We start from the raw sequence: 20,886 nt of genomic DNA on the forward strand, positions 1-20,886 counted from the left end.
TGTGACTCTCGATCTGTAGGTTATGGGTTCCAGCCTCATGTTGGGTGTAGAGATTACTTAAAAATAAAACCTTTTAAAAATAAATTTAATTAGTGATGAAATTAAAAGTGATCATTTTCCTTTTAAAATATATTCTGCCCCTCTGTATGGTTGCTTTTCTTTTCTTTTTTTTTTTTAAAGACTTTATTTACTTATGTGACAGAGAGACAGCCAGCGAGAGAGGGAACACAAGCAGGGGGAGCGGGAGAGGAAGAAGCAGGCTCCCAGTGGAGGAGCCCGATGTGGGACTGGATCCCAGAACACCGGGATCACACCCTGAGCTGAAGGCAGATGCTTAACGACTGCGCTACCCAGGCGCCCCATGTATGGTTGCTTTTCAAAAATGCATCTGACCATCCTTAACTCAAATGGTAAGATAATGATGACCAAATGTTAAGAAAAAGTAGGCATCTTTCCAATTCCACGAGAAACTTTCCACCCAGAGGGTTTTTGATGGAGGATTCCATTGTATACAGTACACATTTTAGATAGTCTGGAAGCAGCCTAGGTGACTTGATGTGATAATGATAATAACAGCTATCAGTTATTAAGCATAAAATACATGCCCTGCTAAATATATGTGCTAAGTCTTTTTCATATACAGCGTAGTTACCAATTTTATTTCATAGATAAAGTAAGTAAAGCTCGGAGGAACTCAGAAACTTGCCCCAGGCCGACAGGTGGTGGGCAGCGAAGTGGGAGCTCAGCTAAGGACTGTCTGACACCAAGCACACATTCTGCGCACCAGGTGCAGACACTACAGGTAACTGCTCAGTTTTTCTTGACTTGAAACTGTCACGGTGTTAAAGAAATCCTAAGCTGATGAAATCATTCCTCATATGGAACTTAAGGTTAAAAACAAATTTGTTAAGTTCTAGTCCTTTTAAAACAACTTCTTATTCTGGAAGAGTTGGCCCCTAGTGGGATGATTAGGGCTTATTTGTCAAGGCTAATACTATCCACATATTGAGATGGCGTTTACTCATGCCTGGCCTCGTAGAAATACGAGTCTTCTGTTCACTTCGCCGTCCTTCCATTTCTTTGGCTATCTCTGTCTTTGGTAGATTCCAGGGTTCCTTTTGGCTAGAATTCAGAACGCTTCAACTAAACGATACCAATCAATTAAAGTAAAATTTAAAAATCCACCGACAGAATTCTTTTATCACCAGAATTGTTTCAGTGATAGCTTCTATTCATCTGGATTCTTTCAGTTATCATGACAGATACCCAACTCAAATCAGCTTAAGGAAAAACAATGATTTCAAGGCTCATGCAGCAGAGAAGGATTCTGGAAGGCCCTGGAACAGGGGCACAGCGCCACGAGGTCTCGCCTCATGGTTGTCTGTCTTCCATCTCTGTTGCCCCTGCTCGGCTTCCATCTGCAGACAGGCTCTCTCCACAGGGTGAGAAAGGGGATCACCAGAAGTCTCAGCTGCATTCCCATCTTAGCCACCCCAGGGAAAGATCCTGACCTGCCTCATGTGAGGCCTTCCCTTCACTGTGTGCAGGTATGAGGATCAGCCAGACTGGAGGAACATACCCACCCCTGGGTCCAGGGCTGGGGCCAGGCACAGGTAACTGACAACGGGGAGTGGGGGAAAAATGTGCTGGGCAGCCGAAAGCAAGAGGCACCCCAGCACATTGTGTGCCCTGGGTAGTACAGCCCATTCCTCACCAGACTAACCAGTTTAGTTGATGAGATGTAATTCCTTCAGAATGGAATCTAAGTACTGTCTACCTTTGTACCAGTCAGATTAGATGACCTACTGTTCCAAAGTAAATGGCTCCAAGATCACAGGGGCTCACAAAATCAAAGATTGATTTCTCCCTCCCAGTATATGTTGGTGAGGTTCAGTACTTGTCTCCTTCTATTCTGATTCGCCCCCAACTGGGTGCATTGCCATATGTGTCCGATGTGTACCACTTGGAGATTGGGTCATGCCTCACAAGTTAAGGGCTCAGTTTTCCACAAGACTATCCTTATTTGAGACACTGGACACACTTCAGGGTTCCCAAGGCCTCCCACACTTCTGACTGACTGGCTATAAAGCAGGGGTTTCTACAACTCTCTTGGGTTTGATAATTTGCTAGAATGCCTCACAGAACTCAAGAAAGGGCTATACTTACTTTATTTATTTAGTTTATTTCTTTTAGTAATCTCTACACCCAGCATGGGGCTCGAACTCACAACCTTGAGATCAAGAGTCTCATGTTCTTCCAACTGAACCAGCCAGGTGCCCCCAAAGTGCTATACTTATGATTACAATTATATCATAAAGTGTCCTCACAGGCCGAGGTCTGGGAGGGAATGCAGAGCTGCCATGCCCTCTCCTCGGGGAGCCAGCGTGCATCATACTACCGCCAACCAGGAAGCTCCGCTGGGCTTCAGAGTCCAGGATCTCACGTGATTCAGCTCAGTCTCCAGATCCCCTCTGCTTCCCAGAGGTCAGGCTGACCCAGAGTTCCAACCCTCTAGTCACATGCTTGATCTTGCTGGTATCCTGAAAGCTATCTAGGTGCCTGCCACAGTCACGTCATTAGATAACAAAGACACTCCTGTCACTCAGGAAATTCCAAGCATTTTAGAAGCTCTGTGCCAGGAACCCTGGAAAACAACCATACAAATTCTTTATTATACGACATTTTCACTCTAGGATCGAGCCCGAAGGAGCAGCTCCTTTCTGGGACAGTGAGAGAAGGAAAGAACGATGTTGGAACCTCATGTTGGCTCTTGAAGCTTCGACTTTGCAAATGGAGTGATTTACTTCCATTCCTCTCACCTTCGCTTCCTTAAGTCACGTGGCTGGCTCTGACATCACTGAGGTAAGGAGATACAATCTTCCCCCAGTGAGGGGCAGCAAATATTTTGAACAGACAACACTGTATACCACAACCTCCTTTACAGAAAGCTAAAGCTCTGTCACTGAAATGAAATGTTGTTAGTTTGATAAACCTTTTCGTAGTTTCCTAGTTAGTTTTTCTTCGTTTTCTTAGTTTTCTTCCTGGATAGGAAAGCAGAATTTATACTAAGTGTCTACAATATGGCAATCCTGCTTTATATATGCTGTATTATATAAATAACATAGTGATTATATAAGGCATGTATTATTATTATTTTATGATTATATTATTATAATAAGGTGTATATACCCATTTTACAGATATGGAAACTGAGTCTCAAAGATAACTTATCACAGAATTATTAATTGAGTCAGATGAAAATCCAGGTCTGTCTGTCTGTAAAGCTTCTTCCTGGGAGCTTGTTAGATGCAGAATCTCAGGGCCCATCTTCCCACCCTCACCTGCTAAATGAGAAGCTGCATTTTATTAAGATTCCCGGTGATTAGTATGCACATTGATGTTTGGAATTAGATAACACAGAGATTTCAGAAGCTGAGGTTTCTTTTACTGCCTCTTTCCTGTTTCCGCCCCTCATCTGTTAAAAGAACCTAGGAAAAACATCTGTTCAGTGGCTATCACTCACCAATACTTCATACAGTCTCTTTTAAGCCTCATAAAACCCCCATACTGTCAATGCCATCACCCCCACTTTAGAAGTAAGGAAATCCAGTTTTGGGGAGACCAGAGTGCTAATGTAGGAATTGGAAAATAAAAATAATTCCTCTTAAGTGAAATTTAAGTTCAAAATGGCGTAAAGTATTGCTGCTTTTGACTTTCCTTTTTACAAATATTTAATAATCAAATAAAGCTGACAAGGGTACTAACAAAGAAAATTGTAACTGTTTGTTGAGTGCTCACAATTTACTAAGCACTGTACTAAGTGCTTTACTTTAAATATGTAAAATTATTATGTAAATGGAATTTATTCTCTCTGTCCATAATAAGTAGAAAGACAAATATCATGAACGCATTTGGCTTGTTTAACAGGAACTAATGGCTTAAGAGAAGGAATGAAAACGGTTGATTAACTATTGTCAGCAAGACCATCTGCTCATTAGCCAGTGATTCTCAGTCAGGTGTGGGACACCTTCCAAGGGACATTTGGAGCCATATAGGGGCCCCTTTGTTTGTCACAATGAGTGGGAGGTATAACTGGTATTTAATGTGTTGGGACGATGGATGCTAAATGTTCTGCAGAGTATGGGATCCCAGCACAACCAAGTATTGTCTGTCCCCAAATGCCACTGGCACTCTCCTTGAGGAGTGAAGAACGCTGTTACAATTTTTGTATTTATAAAACAAATTTCAACTTTGAGGAGAACAATACTAATTATTCCCACCTCAAAGAGTTAACACATTCAGCTACTAACTCATTGTGATAAACCCTCTAGGACACAGCTGTACTGAAAACCCAGGGGCTTTGAGGTGAGATCCTTAAAGGTCAGAGGGACCACGCCCTTGTCCCATACCTAGAATTCCACAGATGGGGAACCTCCTTCCTCCTGGCCTGCCTGGCCAGTGTTCCTTGGGAAGAGGAGTGGCTAGTTCATTGTGAGGCAGGTTTTACTAGTAGTTACTAGTAGTTACTGCGCTTGAACTCACCCTTCCTTCTTCACTTCCTGCTGAAGGGGTTCTTACCCAAACCGCAGCAAAAGGTCAAGAGTCCCCAGGGAGCAGAGAGGCCAGCTGAAAGTCATGGACTCTTGCTCACCGTTTTGCCATTTGCTCGGCACTGGGAATGCGCTTTGGTCTGGCCGTTCTGTGTGTGGCAATAGTTCACCTGCCCTTGGATTTGCGGGTGAACCAAGTGATAAGGAAGGGAAGCAGACGGAAGCTCCACTCTTCCCTCAGGTCTGAGCCTTTCTCCAGTCCCCTGCAGAATTCCCGTGAAGCTCAGCTATAAACAAAGAGTCACTGTCACTCCTTGTGTTCTTCCCCCTCCCCCACTCAGTCCGCCGGAAGGAAGGAGCTGGAGGGAGGCTGCAGGGGGGGGCCAAAGGGGGTCTGGAGAGAGGAGGGTCTGGAGGGAGGGGTAGCAGCAGGGAGGCTGAAGGGAGGAGAATGGAGGGAGGGGATCTGAGGAGGGGGCGTCTGGAGGAGGGGCTGGAGAGAGGGGTCTGGAGAGGGGAGCGGCTGGAGGGAGGGAGTTGAACCGGAAGCAGATTCCTCTGCAGTCTATGAAGTAGTCACACAGTGCTGAGCACTTTACTGTTTTCTTTACTCAAAACAACTCTGAGGGGCACCTGGGTGGCTCAGTCGGTTAAGCGTCTGCCTTCTGCTCAGGTCATGATCCCAGGGTCCTCGGATCTAGCCCCGCATTGGGCTCCTTGCTCAGCGGGGAACCTATTTCTCCCTCTCCCTCTGCCTGCTGCTCCCCCTGCCTGTGCGCGCGCTCTCTCTCTCTCTCAGTCAAATTAATAAATAAAATCTTTAAAAACAAACAACAAAACATCTCTGAGAAATTGGTATTAGCCCTGACATGGAAGCAGAAACTTGGAGACCTTGGTAACTTGCTCAGGGCTACTGAATTAGCGGGTGCTAGAGTTGTAATTGAAATATTGTCTGGACTCTGAAGGCCATAGTTAAAGCATTTTAAAAGACAAAACAATTTCTTCCATGTTTTATGATACAGATTTACCAACGATGCTTTTTTTTTTTTTTTTTTTTTTTTAGTTTGTAAGTAGATCTGAAGCTGTTTTTTGAGGAAAAAAATATTGTGGTTCTGGTAGCTTCTCCGAGAAAGTAGGATGCTCTGTCTCTGGCAAGAATATAAATCAGGTTCCTAAATTTCCCCAACACTTTCAGCCATGCCATCTGCACGTCTAGGATCTAAAACATATGTATTTTCCTCCGCTCAACAACACAGAAGACTGGCATTCTAGTCATTTGTCCCTATGAATTTATTGCAATTTAGCACTTGCCAGAAGTTTGCTTGTGACATCTGATGAGAGAGAGAAAGAGAGAGAGAGAGAGAAGGGAAGAATGTGAAAAAGATGTGTGGAAATTATGTTTATCTGCTTTTCCAAGGTCTCTAAGTTATTTGTATTATAGGAGATGATCAGAAAATACTGTTCTTGGCTGTGTGTGTGTATGTGTAATCATAGTTCCCTTAGGAATAGCTTTGTAAGAGTAATCAAACAATACTCTTAGGCGAATCTCTTTTTACTAACTTCTAAGGGTGCTTTAATTGATCTGGCAGGAGTGGTAGGTGTCCCTTTCCTCACTGTTTAGGGTCTGTCTATAAAATTGACGTTTGATGGAGGAAGGCTTTCTTTTTAAGTACAGAAGGCTGGTTCTTCAAAGTATACAAATGCCCAGGCTCTCATACTTATTGGAATAATCATCCACTACACTATTCAATGTGTTTATGCAAGCATCCCTGGGAGAAATTCTTGCTGGAGTCCAGTTCACCTTTATGGAAGAGTTTATGTGCATTATTCTATTTGGAAGGGGACTTCACACTAAATGTCTTTGTTTTATTGTTTCGGTTACTAGAAAACTCATGGCCAAATGCAGATTCAACTACACTACTTAATCATTCCAGAGGCTAAGTATACATGTTTTTCCTTAAAATACTACATTTTACATTTTAATCATCACCTTGTTTTTTAATATTTTGTAAATCCCCTAAAACATCCCCTCCCACTTAATTTTTTTCCCCCCATTGGCATAGAATTACCCCATAGATTACTTGCTAACTGTCAAGGGCAAAAATACCTTAAAAATGATGATATCTGGCTTTTACCACTCCAACACAGTGATCAATTTTATAATTACTAATAGTAGGACAATCAGGCATTCTGTGCCTCCTGATACATGCAATAGGATGTACGTATTACCACTTGCCAAAAATGTTAGCCTGAATGTAATCAAGTCTTTAGGTCTTCCAGTTCTTAGAAATAGAACAGAGAAATAAGTTAAACTGAACAATATCCTAAAGAAACAAAGTCAAATGTGCAATGTGGGAGATTGTACATACACATGGCCATGTCTCTTAGAAAACTGAATTTCATGAAAATAGGTAGGAGGTAGAGTGTGTTCTCGATTAAAAGAGATGGGAGCAGGTACAGGAACTAAATCAACAGTCATTACTGATGGGCTCGTAAGAGTGTGGCCACTTTGGAAAACAGTTGACAAGGTAAATGTACATTTACTACGTGATCCAGCAATTCCTCACCTAGGTGTCCGCCCAAGAGAAGATATGTATTCACACAGGACTTGTGCATGAATGTTCATTGCAGCATTATTTGTAAAGTCCCCAAACTGGAAATAATCCAGATGTCCAGGAGCTGGTGAATGGATAAACAAAATGTGATCTGTGTATACAACGGAATACTACTTGGTCATAAAAAGGGACAAACTATTGCCACATGTCATAACATGGATGAACATCAAAAACATTATGCTAAATAAAAGAAGCCAGATGCATGCCTATTGTATGATTCCATTGGTGGGACATGTCTAGAAAAGGCAAATCTGTAGAGACAGTAAGTAGGTCAGTGGTTGTCGGAGGCAGGGGTGGAAAGAGAGATTTACTACAATGGTCATGAGGGATCTTTTTGGGGTAAAAAAAATGTTCTAAAACTAGATTGTGGTGGGGGCGCCTGGGTGGTGCCGTCAGTTAAGCTTTGCACTCTTGGTTTCTGCTCAGGTTGTGATCTCAGGGTCTTGGGATAGAGCCACGCCTTTGGCTCCACACTCAGTGCCGAGCCTGCTTGAGAGTCTCTCTTCCTCTCCATCTGCTCCTCCCCCCACTTTCTCCCTTTCTCTAAAATAAAGAAATCTTTTAAAAAAACTAGATTGTGGTGATGGCTGCACAACTCCGTACATTTACTAAAAATCATTGAATCGTACACTTAAAATGAGTGAATTTTGTAGAAATTACACCTCAATAAAACTGACTTTAAAAAAAAAATATATATATATATATATATATATATATACACACACACACACACATATATGTAACAGGGGCACCTGGGTGGCTCATTTGGTTGGGGATCCGACTCTTGGTTTTGGTTCAGGTCATGATCACGAGGTTGTGAGATCAAGCTCTGTGTTGGGCTCTGCACTCAGCGGGGAGTCTGCTTCTCTCCTTCTCCCTTTATCCCTCCCCCTGCTTGGACATGCTCACTCTCTCTCTCTAAAAAATAAATAAATCTTAAAAAAAAAAAAAAAAAAGAATATGGCAGAAGTGATCCTAGACCTCCAGAGACCTCACAGATTTCACTTTCCCATACTGAAACCTTCCCTGAGACTGTCATGGAAGAGAACTGAGGTGCCTAACCAATGGCCAGCGCCAACCACTGCACCTGGGAATGAGGCCATCTTGAATCTTCCAGCCCAGCTGACTTCTAGGCGACTGCAGCCACAGGAGCAAATATAAGGGGAACCAGCAGAGGGAACACCCAGCTGATTCATGAATCATTAGACGTAATAATTTTTTTTACACTAGTAATATGTAGAGACACAATTAAATAAAAATATATGGGTGAAGCAATATGGCAAAATGTTAACAATTGTATTTAAATGGTGGCTACATGACAATTTATTGCACTCTTTCTATTTTCTGTGTATTTGAAAAATTTTAAATGAAAAGTTAAAGTAGGCACATAGGAGAAAGCATACCTAGAAAAGAAAATAGGCATTTGGGGGTGGTTATAATTCTCTCCCTCAGTTCATGTCTATACTTCCACCCATGTAATTCTTGGAATTTGAGATAGGTCCCTAGTGAGAAGCCACTGAGAGGAAACAGAAGAGCTTCTAATCAGAGGAAAGAACAGATGCAAGACATAGAAACAGGACAGGGCAAGGTTCATTTGGGGCTTACTCACTTATTTATTTAACAAAAATTATTAGCATCTACTACGTACTCGGTACTGAAAAAGGTATTGTGGATTCATTCAGTAGTGAACAAATCGGCTAAAATTCCGGCCTCCTCGGAGCTTACATTCTAGTGAAGGAAGACAAATAATAATAAACAGGTGAATGGTATATATGGAAAATCAGATAATCAGGAGTGGATCCAGGTTTTGTGAGATTATACACACATTTGGAACATTCATTAGAAAAATAAAAACAAAATGATCTTTTGTGGCAAATTTTACAGAAATATATGATTGTGTGACTACACTTCTGGGGCCCTTCCAGTGCCGGGTTCGGATCCTGATGCTTCATCAGCTTCAGGGTAAATCTGCTCAAGTGTTGTTTGGATTTCCCCAGAAGACCGGGGATGAGGATGCGGATGTAAGTGGCGGATGTGGGAGATAATTCCAGGCAGTAGAGGGAATGGATGGGAATGTGAGAGAGAGAAGAAAAAGAAGTCAAGGAATGTGCTCACTCCTCCCTGGGGAATAGGACATCGCATAGAACATGAAGCTGACTTCCTCACTTGAAGGGCAAGGAGACTGGGGTGTTTGTGTGCACTACCCCGTTAGTCATCCGTTGAAGCTTGTTCCCCGGGGCATCATTTCCGGGGCACCTCTGGCCTGCAGGGGGCAGAGTATGTGCCAGCAGTTGGAAATGGGACTGGCCTGCACTGGAGTCTTAAGAGGGAGGTGCGGGTCCTGCCTCGAGGGCAAGTCCATACTTGCCCCACTCAGATCCATTCGGATCATACCCTCCCCACACGGCCCCTGGCCCTGCATTAGGTTCATGGCAACCTGTCCCCAAGTCTTCCGCACTGGGGAGTCAGATTTTCTAAAAAATACACTTGTAACAGGGTGGTTGGAAGCTCATGCTACAGCTTTCCCTGCTGTAGTTGGTCCCCAAACTGCAGCTGATATTCACCACCTCCCTCATCTGCCACCATTCTAGACTCTCCCCACCCTAAGCTCATCTTTCTGCTGGCCTAGGTTGCTTGGCCAGGGAGAAACCAAACCCTTTCCGGGAGGGATCTGGAAATGACAAGTGGTGGTGGCCTGGTGAATCCCTAAGTTCCGGACATATCTCTCCCTGCCTCAATGATGCAACAGCAATCTTATTTCCTCACAATATCTGGCTCATCTACTTCCATCAGGATAGTAGCTCCACTCTGTTTTCTGATCTACTAGCATGAGAAGCTCCCAGTGGCAGTCAGAACTCTTGCTCCAGTAGGACCGCTGCTAAATCCCTCAGAAGAAGTGTCTCTGTGGTCAAGGAGAGCCTAAAATTGCAGGGACAAGGCCTGCGGCCACTTTTTGTTTTCAAGACCTGTGTGCTCTAACAGAGACGGAGCACCTCATCTCTGCCAGTTCAAAGGGATTTCATGGGCAACGTGGGCAGAGGAAATACTGCAAAGGCCCAGGCAGAGAAAAACAGATGTTTTAAAAGGAACAAAGCATGGGCTTAGACTTCTATGAATACTGGAAGAGAACAGATTGATGCTAACACTGCCTGTAGAGAAAAGTGTATAGTTGGAGAAACTTATGTCTGGCCAGATTTTTTGTTTGGGAAAATTAAGGGAAGGTGTTATCATGTGTGCAAAAGCCCTGATAAAATACTTGTATGGAAAAAAATTGCTTGGGCATATGACAGACCAAGTTCATCAAGAGTTAAACCAACATTTAAAATTTAAGAATTGAGAGATCATGGCATAAAGGACTGGTAACAGACATTAAAACCATTTAAACTTAAGGTTAGACTACAAAAGCAAATGCAAATTTTATTGGAAACCCTGAGGAAGACCTAAATTAATGGAGAGATAGATGACATTGAGAGAGGAAAGCCTACGTGTTTATCCCACTTACTGACTCATCTGTTGATGGACACTGAATTCGTTTTCCTATTACAAATAAGACTGAAGTGAATATTCTCATATTCTTCTTCCTATGCACAAAGGCTTGAGTTTCTCTATTACATGTACTTTACTTTTTTAAAGATTTTGTTTATTATTTATTTGAGAGAGAGACAGAGATAGTGAGGGAGAGCATGAGCAGGGAGAAGTGGGAGAAGCAGGCTCCCTGCTCAGCAGGGAGCCCTATGTGGGACACGATCCCAGGACCTCGGGATCATGACCTGAGCCGAAGGCAGATGCCCAACCGACTGAGCCACCTAGGCACCCCTATTACATGTACTTTAAAGTGGAATTCCTTATTTGAAAGACATTCTTGTGTTCAATTTAATGAGATGTTCCTAAATCATTCTCCAAAGGGGTTGTACACATTATCTTCCCACCAACAGGACATGAAAGTCCTTGTTGCTTCACATTCTTGCCAATATTTAGGACTTTATCGTTATTGAAATTTACATGAGTACTAGTGGGACTGAGCACCCTTTCATATGTTCTGGTTATTTGACTTTTCCTGTCTGACAATTGCCTGTTCATATCTTCTGTTCATTTTTCTGTTGGGTTATTTGTCTTTTTTTGTTGTTGTCTTTGATTAGTAGGTTTTCTCAATACATTGCAGATACTAATCATTGGTAATTTATGTAGATTACAGACTTCTCCTGCCAGTCTACGGTGTGTCGTTTGATTTTATTTATGATACCCTTTTGGGAGTCTGTTTTGTAGTGTTTGAGCCTTGGGGCGTCGACCACAGGTGTCTGAGTAGTAAAGATCTGGGACTTTTAGGATGATGAATGATGTGCATGAGTGTGGGTAGGCTCTTATGCCAGACTGTTGGCACTTAAATCCCTTGGGCAAATTATTAATCTTTCTGTGCCTCATTTTTCTTGTTTGTAAAGTGGGGATATTAATAGTACATGTCTCATAAGGTTGTTGTAAGGATTGAATGGGTGTGCTTTTTTCTATTACTGCGTAACAAATTACCACAAGTTTAGCAACTTAACACAACACGAACTGATTAGGTTACAGTTTCTGTGGGTCAGGCATTGAGTCTGTTTTCCTCTCACATGACCACCACACTCACAGCACCTCTGACATCAGACACATGGGGTTTTCCCCCCACCGAGCAATTCTCTGTGACGCTAGCTGGCTGTCCTACAATTTACCTCAAATCTGACACCATCTACCTAGAGATGACATGAGACCCCACAGGTTAAGGGCTCAGTCCTACAAGACTGCCCCCCATCCTCACTTCAGATGCCAATTGCGAGTCTAGGTTGTCACCTGTGCTTCTGACCTATAGGCTATAAATCCGAGGTCCCATGACCCCCTTCGAGGGTTCGATTAACTTACTAGCGTGGCACACAGAACTCAGGAAAACAGTTTTCTTAATGTTTACCAGTTTATTAGAAGAGGATATGATGAAAGATGCAGATGAACATCCAGATGGAACAGGTGCATAAAGCAAGGTGTGTGGTAAAGGCACGGAGCTTCCATCTTTCTGAGGGCACCACTCTCCCCCATCCTCCACATGTTCACCAACCTGGAAGCTCTCAGAAGCCTGTACTTTGGGATTTTTATGGAGGCTTCATCACATAGGCATAAATCATTAACACCATTTCTATCCCTTCTCCCCTCTCTAGAGAATGGGCGTGGGGTTGAAAATTCCAAGCCACTCCTCTTGGTTTCGTCCTTCTGGTGACCAGCCCCCTTCCAGGAGCCCTCAGTCACCTCATTAGAACAAAAGACACTTCTATCACCTTGAAATTCCAAGGGATTTAGGAGCTCTGTTCCTGGAGTCAAAGACCAAATATCAGAACAAAAGTTGTTTCTAGGGCTGTTGTCACTTAGAAAGTCATGGAAATTTTAGGAGCTCTGTGCCAGAAACTGGGGACAGAGATCAATATATATATTTTCTATGATCTCTTAGGGTTCCAAGTATGTTTTTACTGGATCTGACGCTTTCACAAAACTGAAATCAGGGTTTTGGCCAGGGTTTCAATCTCCCCTGGAGTTTGGGGTCTTCTTCTAAGCTCATTGGTTGTTGGCAGAATTCAGTTCCTTATGGTTGTAGGCACTTTCTTGCTGTTGGCCAACTGGGCATCCTTCTCATATTCTAGAGGTTGCTGGCCTTCCCCGCCATGTGGTCCTCTCCCCAACACAGCAGTTTGCCCCTAAGGCCAGCAGGAGAATCTCTCTCATCCTCCAAATTTCTTTCTTCAGGAAGGGCTCAGTGACTTTTAAGAGCTCATATGATTAGGTCAGGCCCACCCAGGATGATTTCCCTTTTGATTAACTCAGAGTAAACTGATGAGGGACTTTATTATATCTGCAAAATCTCTCGTGCCATGTGATGTAATATAATCATGGGAGCTCCTATTCCACCACAGTTACAAGTCACACTCACACTCAGTAGGGAAGAGTTTGTACAGAGTGTGTACAGTGGGGTCAGGAATCTTGGGGTCATCTTAGAATTCTATCATGAAATTTCTACTCACTGGCTAACCTGCAACAGGTTTCAGTTAATTCCATAAACACAGTTGTATTTACAACTTGAGGAATTTCATACTGAAATTTTTTTTTTTAAAAGTAAGTTCTACACCCAGTTTGGGGCTTGAACTCATGACCCTGAGATCAAGTGTTGTATGCTCTATGAACTGAGCCAGCCAGACGTCCCTCATATTGGGGTTTCTTATCTGTTATCCTCTGAGCCCTTTGGGAAAGGGCAGTCTTGAACAGAATGGAGGGCAGGAGTAAAAGCTACCCCCCCGAACCCCTGCCAGAAGTTGCGGAGGGTCAGGACAAAGCCAAGAAGCTCTGTGCCTTCTTTTCAGGCGAGGACTGACAGCTGGAGCCAATGACATGCTTGTGTCTGACATTTGGTTGCTCTATTAATTACACAGATGAATAATTTTTCATTAGGCTTCCTCATTCGAAGATGAATATGCCTGCATTCTCTTTAGGGTCTTTAGAAAATTAGATTTCTGATTTATTTTATTGAAATTTAACTCAGTTATTTTTAATGATGACTTGAAGAAAGAAGAGAAATCATCATTCATAGAATTTTTAATGGGAAAAGTAATTTCAATATTCTTTAGGGGAAGCATTCTTGGGCAAAAGTTACCCATACAGTCCCCATGATTATTATTTCAAATATGAAACTGAGTGAAAAGAAGAAAGATTTGCTGATTTTTGTGTTTGAGGTTCATGAACCTGAGGCACAGGGAGTGGTCAACGTATTTGTAATACCATCAATTCATCCCAAGGGACAAAACATTTTTTTCTTTTTCTTCTTTTGTATCTATGTGACATGATGAATGTTAATTGAATTTATTGTAAACATTATTTCTTTTTTTTTTTAACATTCATTTATTTATTTGAGGGAGAGAGAGAAAGAGAGAGCATGAGTGTGCGTGAGTGGGGGGAGGAGAAGGAGAGGGTGAGAACTCCAAGAAGCCTCCCTGCTGAGTGTGGAGCCCACCCAACTGGGGCTCCATCTCACGACCCTGAAATCATGACCTGAGCTGAAACCAAGCATCAGATGCTTGAGCAACTGAGCCACCCAGCCGCCCCGGAAACATTTCATGCTACATACAAGTCCTTATGCTGTATACCTTAAACTTACATTGTGCTGTATGCCAGTTATATCTCAATAAAACTGGGGGAAAATGGGGATAAGATGATAGTTCTCTAAAGCTCCCTCCTCTGAACCTCTTGTTTTTTCTATTTTGTACCAGTGACATGCTGTGTTTCTTCAAGAATCTTCTATTTAGAGGCGCCTGGGTGGCACAGCAGTTAAGCGTCTGCCTTCGGCTCAGGGCGTGATCCCGGCGTTCTGGGATCGAGCCCCACATCAGGCTCCTCTGCTATGAGCCTGCTTCTTCCTCTCCCACTCCCCCTGCTTGTGTTCCCTCTCTCGCTGGCTGTCTCTCTCTCTGTCGAATAAATAAACAAAAATCTTAAAAAAAAAAAAAGAATCTTCTATTTAATACATGAGATTCATGCATTACTTGATTTCTCATTTGTTTTTCATATGCTCATTATGTTTCACTTAGATGTTCTCAGAGCAGTAGCGTACTCGGGAGCAGTGGTAACTTATTATTCTTTTGTTTTGACCTTGTAGGCTTTTCAGGGATTAATTTCTTAATTTATAGTCCAAGAAATAAAGTCCATCTTCTATATATAAAGAGAAGTAGCATCATAATTATTTTCTCTCTCCTTTCTTCTTTTCATTTTGTGTGAAATTATCTCTTGGGCCGTGATAGGTAGGAGACAGTGTAACTACAGTTAGCGGATATTTAGTGAATTTCAGCTTTTCAGACCGTCAGTCTGGTTAATCCAGTCCCGTTTGTACTTCACTTTTAGCAATGTAGAAATTCTGAACGTTCTAGCACTGGACGTAGTAACTCTGGTTTTGCAGGTTAGGCTGCAGAATTTGGTTTTTATTAAGATTGGTTTCTTAGATTCCTGGAATTATTTTTTAGCAATCTGGGCTTGTTATGCCATCTAAAAGTGTCATACCATTTTTAAAAACAACACTCAAGTGTAAGAAAAACAATAAGAAACAGGCAGCCTCATTGTAAAATTCTATTCAGTGTCCCTAACCATTTGTCAAGGTCTCTCTACATATTTGTTGTGAAAAGGTATCCTTAGCAACCAAGATCATTGACTTTTTCTATAAAAGAGACCCCACACCATTCTTCTAACATCTAAAGGTTCCACTGCTTGACACTGGTTTGCTTTTCATTCCCCACGATAACAAGCACACAGATGGCGAGATGTGACAGCAAAGCACGGGGGCCACAGCACTTGAATAAAAAGTGGAATGTGCTGTAGGCCAGGCACGTGGTGGTTTCCCTTCTCAGCCTTCTCTTTTTATCTTTCATTAAGACTTTCCTAGCAAGGCTGCCCCACAAAAAGAAATCTGGCATTTCATTATGGCGCTAGGGAAAGCCAAGGAAAAATAAAAATCCTCCTGGAGCATTTTAAAAATGTAGAATGAAAAAGAGTTATATAAGTTCCACCTGGAAGAGAAATGTAGATTCTTACAAATTGTCTTTATTGAAAAAAGAATGATAACGAGAAAAGAATGATTAGCCCCTAGGATGGTCGTATGAGGGCATACTTGGGAAATAATAACATGGATGCTGTTTTCTCATTTTTCTCCCAAAATTGGTGATTTCTTTAATCAAAGGCACTTCCTCTGCTTCTAAACTGGCTTCTTTTTTCATAAACTAGGTTGGAGAAATTCTCAGAAAGATTTCACTTTCCAAATTGTTTTCCCCTGTCTTCTGCAGGAAATTCCAGCAAATGTCTCAATTCGCGACCGTGAAAGATGCCGGGCTTCCTGAGTACAGGCAGTGTGCGCACAAGTTACTGTTCAGCAGTCAGAGCTATCTGCTCAAGTGGGAGGGGGGCGCAACGATAAAAACCAAACCCGTCCTTTTATTTTTTATTTTTTTGGCTCTCATATTTTGGGTAGTCATTTCCTGCCTCTAACTTGGTTCTCTTTGCTTCTGTTTAACTGTAGAAATGTTTCCTAGAATTGGTGGTTCACACTTAGAAGCCTCTTCGCTTGACAACTTACAGATTTCTTTTCACCTTTCCATGGCTGACTATTAAGTGACGTTTTCAATTCAGGCAATGCTTTTTGTTTCTGACCTGCCACTTCCTATGTGGAATAAAGACGAGGAGCTTGGGGAATCTCACTCTGAACAAGGCTCCCGGAGCTCACAGGGAACACTGTGTTCCCTCGTGAGATGCAGGAATAAAGAATTAGCTCCAGGAGGCACAAGGGACCTTCTCAGACCTTCTCCTCTTGTAGAATTCAGATCTGGTTTTATTGTCTTCCAGTTTCTGAAAACCCAAGGTGACTTTGGCATGAGGCATCTGGGCATAATCACTTCATTGTGGGTAGTTGGGTGAAGGAATCACACACACACAGAAAGCGGGAGGCCCTCCCATTGTTGTAGTGTTGCTACAACAGAAACACAGTTTCTGTTTCTTAAACCCAGACAGGACTCACTGGGTTTCTTTCTTATTAATGAGCTCCCCTTAAGGTACTAACTCAAGCAGTTCTATTATTTTTTGGTCAGAAATGACCAAATTCGCTCTTACATTAATCAAGTAAAAGGTCTTTACAAGTTACCTTATGGTCTTTCTCAGGGGGGAAGTCACCCCTTCAGAGAATGGCAAAGTTCTTCTATGTGGAATAAAATGTGTGTACTACCCAGCAGATAAAGTGTGTAAAGCAAAGAAGTTTGGCTGTGGATGTGGGATCTACCATCCAACAAAGGCTCTTTCAGGCTTGATTCCTCAACCATCAGTCCTTAAGGGAGAGGATGTTTGCTTTTTTAAAATGTTATTTTGCCTTACATTAAAAGACCATGAGCCCAAGTAAATACACAGAGCAAGAACGAGTGCTCTCAAGTTCAAGGTCAGCATGCCATTCACAGCCAAGTAAACCCAGGAAAAAAAATCTGATTTTTTCCCCTCCTTCCTGACTATATCCAGAAATAATCAAGCACTTCCTTGGCTCAAGATACTAACTTTGGTCAATACATAAATGTAGTATGTTTCCATTTCATTTTTATGTTCTCTTTTCTGTCATATTGAAAGTTTCTGTGAAATGGTGCACTTTCTAATTGCTTCTGTCATTTCTAGTTTTGCTTCCTCTCATTTAGGCAGCAGCTGGGGGGAAAAACAGTGCCATTTAAATAATTTATTTATTTATTTTGTAAAGATTTTATTTATTTGACGGAGAGAGGGGAACACAAGCGGGGGAACACAAGCAGGGGGAACACAAGCAGGGGGAGTGGGAGAGGGAGAAGCAGGCTTCCCACTGAGCGGGGAGCCTGATGTGGGGCTCGATTCCAGGACCCTGGGATCATGACTAGAGCCCAAGGCAGGTGCTTAACGACTGAGCCACCCAGGCGCCCCTCAATAATTGCGGTATTTAAAGTGAAAGATAGGAAGGCTGAAGTTCTTGCTCACCAGTATAAATTGTTTCTGGTCTCAATTGGCTTTATGATAGATGGCTCCTATTTGCTGGGTGGATTGTACTCTGTGAATCAGAGGATTTCCTGTAATAAGGTAGAAGTAGTTGGGGCGCCTGGGTGGCTCAGTCATTAAGCGTCTGCCTTCGGCTCAGGGCGTGATCCCAGCGTTCTGGGATCCAGCCCCACATCAGTCTCCTCCGCTAGGAGCCTGCTTCTTCCTCTCCCATTCCCCCTGCTTGTGTTCCCTCTCTTGCTGGCTGTCTCTCTCTGTAAAATAAATAAAATCTAAAAAAAAAAATAAGGTAGAAGTAGTTTCATGAGTATATATCTTGGTCCAGATGTATCTTAAAATCGCTACCTACAAAGGCCAAGTGAGGCAGTTTGGGCAGTGAGAAAGAGTCCTTCAAATGGCCACTAGGTGGTGCTGCTGCACCATAGGAGCTGAATGCTGTCTGCCCTCTACATTTCAGGGCTGGGAATATTTGTGCGGAGATAACTGATCACTGATATCTGTGCTCAGGGGCAATACGGTTGGCCCATGCAAAGGTGGTCTTTATATGTTATACATCCGGTAATTGGATATTCTTTTAAGCTTTTGTAGAGGCTGTGATTTGTTGAGTCAACAAACTATTGTTTGTCTGTCTAAAGACCGTGATGGGTTTTTTGTTTTGTTCTAATTGGAAAGGAACCGTAACGGCAAATTCAAAATTTGTTGAGATTTATACGTAATTTTTTTACATTAATTTATGCTTTCCAATGGATGATTAAAATTTCCCTGGGACTGGGACGCCTGACGTCTCAGATAAGGGTTTGCCTTCAGCTTGGGTCATGATCTCAGGGTCCTGGGATTGAGCCCCACATCTGGCTCCCTGCTCAGCTAGAAGACTGCTTCTCTCTCTCCCTCTGCCTGCCACTCCCCCTGCTTGTCCTCTCTCTCTGTCAAATAAATTATAATATCTTAAAAAAAAATTCCCGGAGACTGAGGACTTGGATGGCTGAATGGGAAAGTAAAGAACTGCTGGGCGGAGTTGGCCTCTTGAGGTGGCAGGAGCTCTGTCCTGGGTCCTGAAAAAGGAGCTGGAAGGTTGCTGGGTGAGGCACCTGCTCGCTGGGCCTGTTCTCTGCTGCAATATGAGAGATTTGGACTGGACACCACGAAGGTCCCTTCTAATTCTAACAGTCTGTGATTATCCGATTTTAAGCAGTTGCCAAGTGTAGAAGCTCCCGAAGGCCATTTAATTTTATTCCTATTTACTGGAAAGGCGTCTGAATGTTATGAGTATTTATAGTATGGTATAAGACTCTTGTTTAATGTGAATAACGCTCTTGTCGAATAATACTCTTGAATAATGCTCTTGTTTAATGTCAGAAGTGATGTTCATTCCTGGCATTCCAAGCTATAGAATGAAAACTTTGAAATTTTAGTTAGAGAAATGATGAAACTGTGTATTACAATATTATCTCAGGCTTCATCTTTGCCGTCCATGTATTAGAAACCGCTGGCCTTCTATTTGCTACATTTAAAATCACGTCACAAAGTCAGACAAAGACAAATACTGTACGTATATTCTCATCCCTATGTGGAGTCTAAAGAAGGTAAACCGGAAGAAAGAAAGGAGAATGGTGGTTGCCAGGCTGAGGGGGTGGAGGGAGATGGTGCTTAAAGGGTACAGACTTCCGTTATAAGGTTAATAAATTCTGGGGATCTAATGTACAACATGGCGGCTATAATTTAAAATATTGTATTATATACTCGGAAGTTGTTAAGGGAGTATTAACACACACACACACACAGGACATACACAGGCACTTATGTGAGGGATGGAGGTGTTAACTAACCTCGTTATGGTAATCATTTTGTAATGTATACATATATCAAATTATCACATTGTTCCCCTTAAACTTAGGTCTACTGTATATAATTTTTAAAAAGATTTTATTTATTTATTTGAGAGAGAGAGAGAGAGAGCCTTGGGGGGAGGGTCAGAGGGAGAACCAGGGAGCCTGAGTTGGGGCTTGATCCCAGACCCCTGGATCATGACCTGAGCCGAAGGCAAATGTTTAACCGACTGAGCCACCCAGGTGCCCCATGTACTGTACATCAATAAAATCTCAATAAAGCTGAACAAATTAAATTCATATTAGAATTTTTAGATCATAAGTGTGACAATAAAGAATTACATAATCTTCTTGTAAGGATATGATGTATTTTACAGAGTTGTGTATATATTCCCTTTGAATTACCTTATTCATTAATTTTCTTTTAAGTGATGTATTCATATATTCAGAGAACCAGTAATGTGCTCTGTCCTCAAGGAGATTACATTTTTCTAGTCAGATAATTGGACAAGCAATTACAAGAATGTGTGGGTATGTGATCTAAGTGGAAAAATACAAGATTCTCGGAGAGAACATAGCAATAGAGATGAAAATTACTATTACTGTAGCAACTTCACAAGGAAAAACTGCAAGTTAGATTCAATTTCACAGGGTTGTTTAACAGAAAAAATGATCCTTTAACAGGGGAAACAGAAAAACGCACTGTGTGTCTGTGTTAAATGCTTTTTTCCTTTATGAAACCTGGAAATATATGTAAAATTTTCCCAACATTTGATTATAGATGCCATAGAAAAGCTACAGAAATAAATACTAAGGGAATATTTTTCTTATAGTTTTCCAGTCACATAAACAGTTGTATCTGGAGAAAAACTTTAAATATTATTTGCTGTGAAACTTCCCCCCTGCCCTCATTACTCATATTCTCTCGGGAGGAAAATTATGAACTCCTAATGAGAACTTCATAGTTCCCCCAAATCTGAAAATAAGAAGCAACAGTTTGCATTTGCAGTATAGACCATTTCAGGTTAATGGCAACTTTTGCTTATACAAGAAATAAATAGGCTGAAATCTGTCATTCATACTGTGAGCAAAACAAGGGAGAAAATATTCCTAGAACCAGTGATTCATAGTTATTTTTGTTGGGGTGAAAAACCATCCCTTGAGAGGGACAATGGTTCAATGAACAAATGCCACAGTGCACGGGATGACACAAGCCAGATTTTGAGCTGAATGGAGGAGGAAAAAGGTTTTTTTTACAAGGCCAGTTTTGATGCAATTGAAATATTACATTTCTAAAACCCTGCTCATTGTTGATGCGTAATTTGATTTTAATGACCGTCCTTT

At 42.0% G+C, this 20,886-nt stretch overlaps 1 protein-coding gene and 1 non-coding gene across 4 annotated transcripts in view; one reads left to right on the plus strand and one right to left on the minus strand.

Annotated features, from left to right (window-relative positions):
• Positions 1-2,202: 2,202 nt before the first annotated feature.
• TRNAK-CUU (transfer RNA lysine (anticodon CUU)) lies at positions 2,203-2,275 on the minus strand. Its single transcript has one exon. It is a non-coding gene; the product is annotated as a tRNA-Lys (tRNA).
• Positions 2,276-2,564: 289 nt separating this feature from the next.
• ADCYAP1 (adenylate cyclase activating polypeptide 1) overlaps positions 2,565-20,886 on the plus strand; it is a 59,140-nt gene continuing 40,818 nt past the window's right edge. For all 3 annotated transcript variants that reach the window (XM_026496055.4, XM_057313222.1, XM_057313223.1), the window contains exon 1: positions 2,565-2,862. The gene's annotated coding sequence lies outside the window, so the exon portion shown is untranslated. The remainder of the gene's footprint in view (positions 2,863-20,886) is intronic.

This window comes from Ursus arctos, unplaced genomic scaffold, assembly GCF_023065955.2.
Source record: "Ursus arctos isolate Adak ecotype North America unplaced genomic scaffold, UrsArc2.0 scaffold_17, whole genome shotgun sequence".
Taxonomy (NCBI): domain Eukaryota; kingdom Metazoa; phylum Chordata; class Mammalia; order Carnivora; family Ursidae; genus Ursus; species Ursus arctos.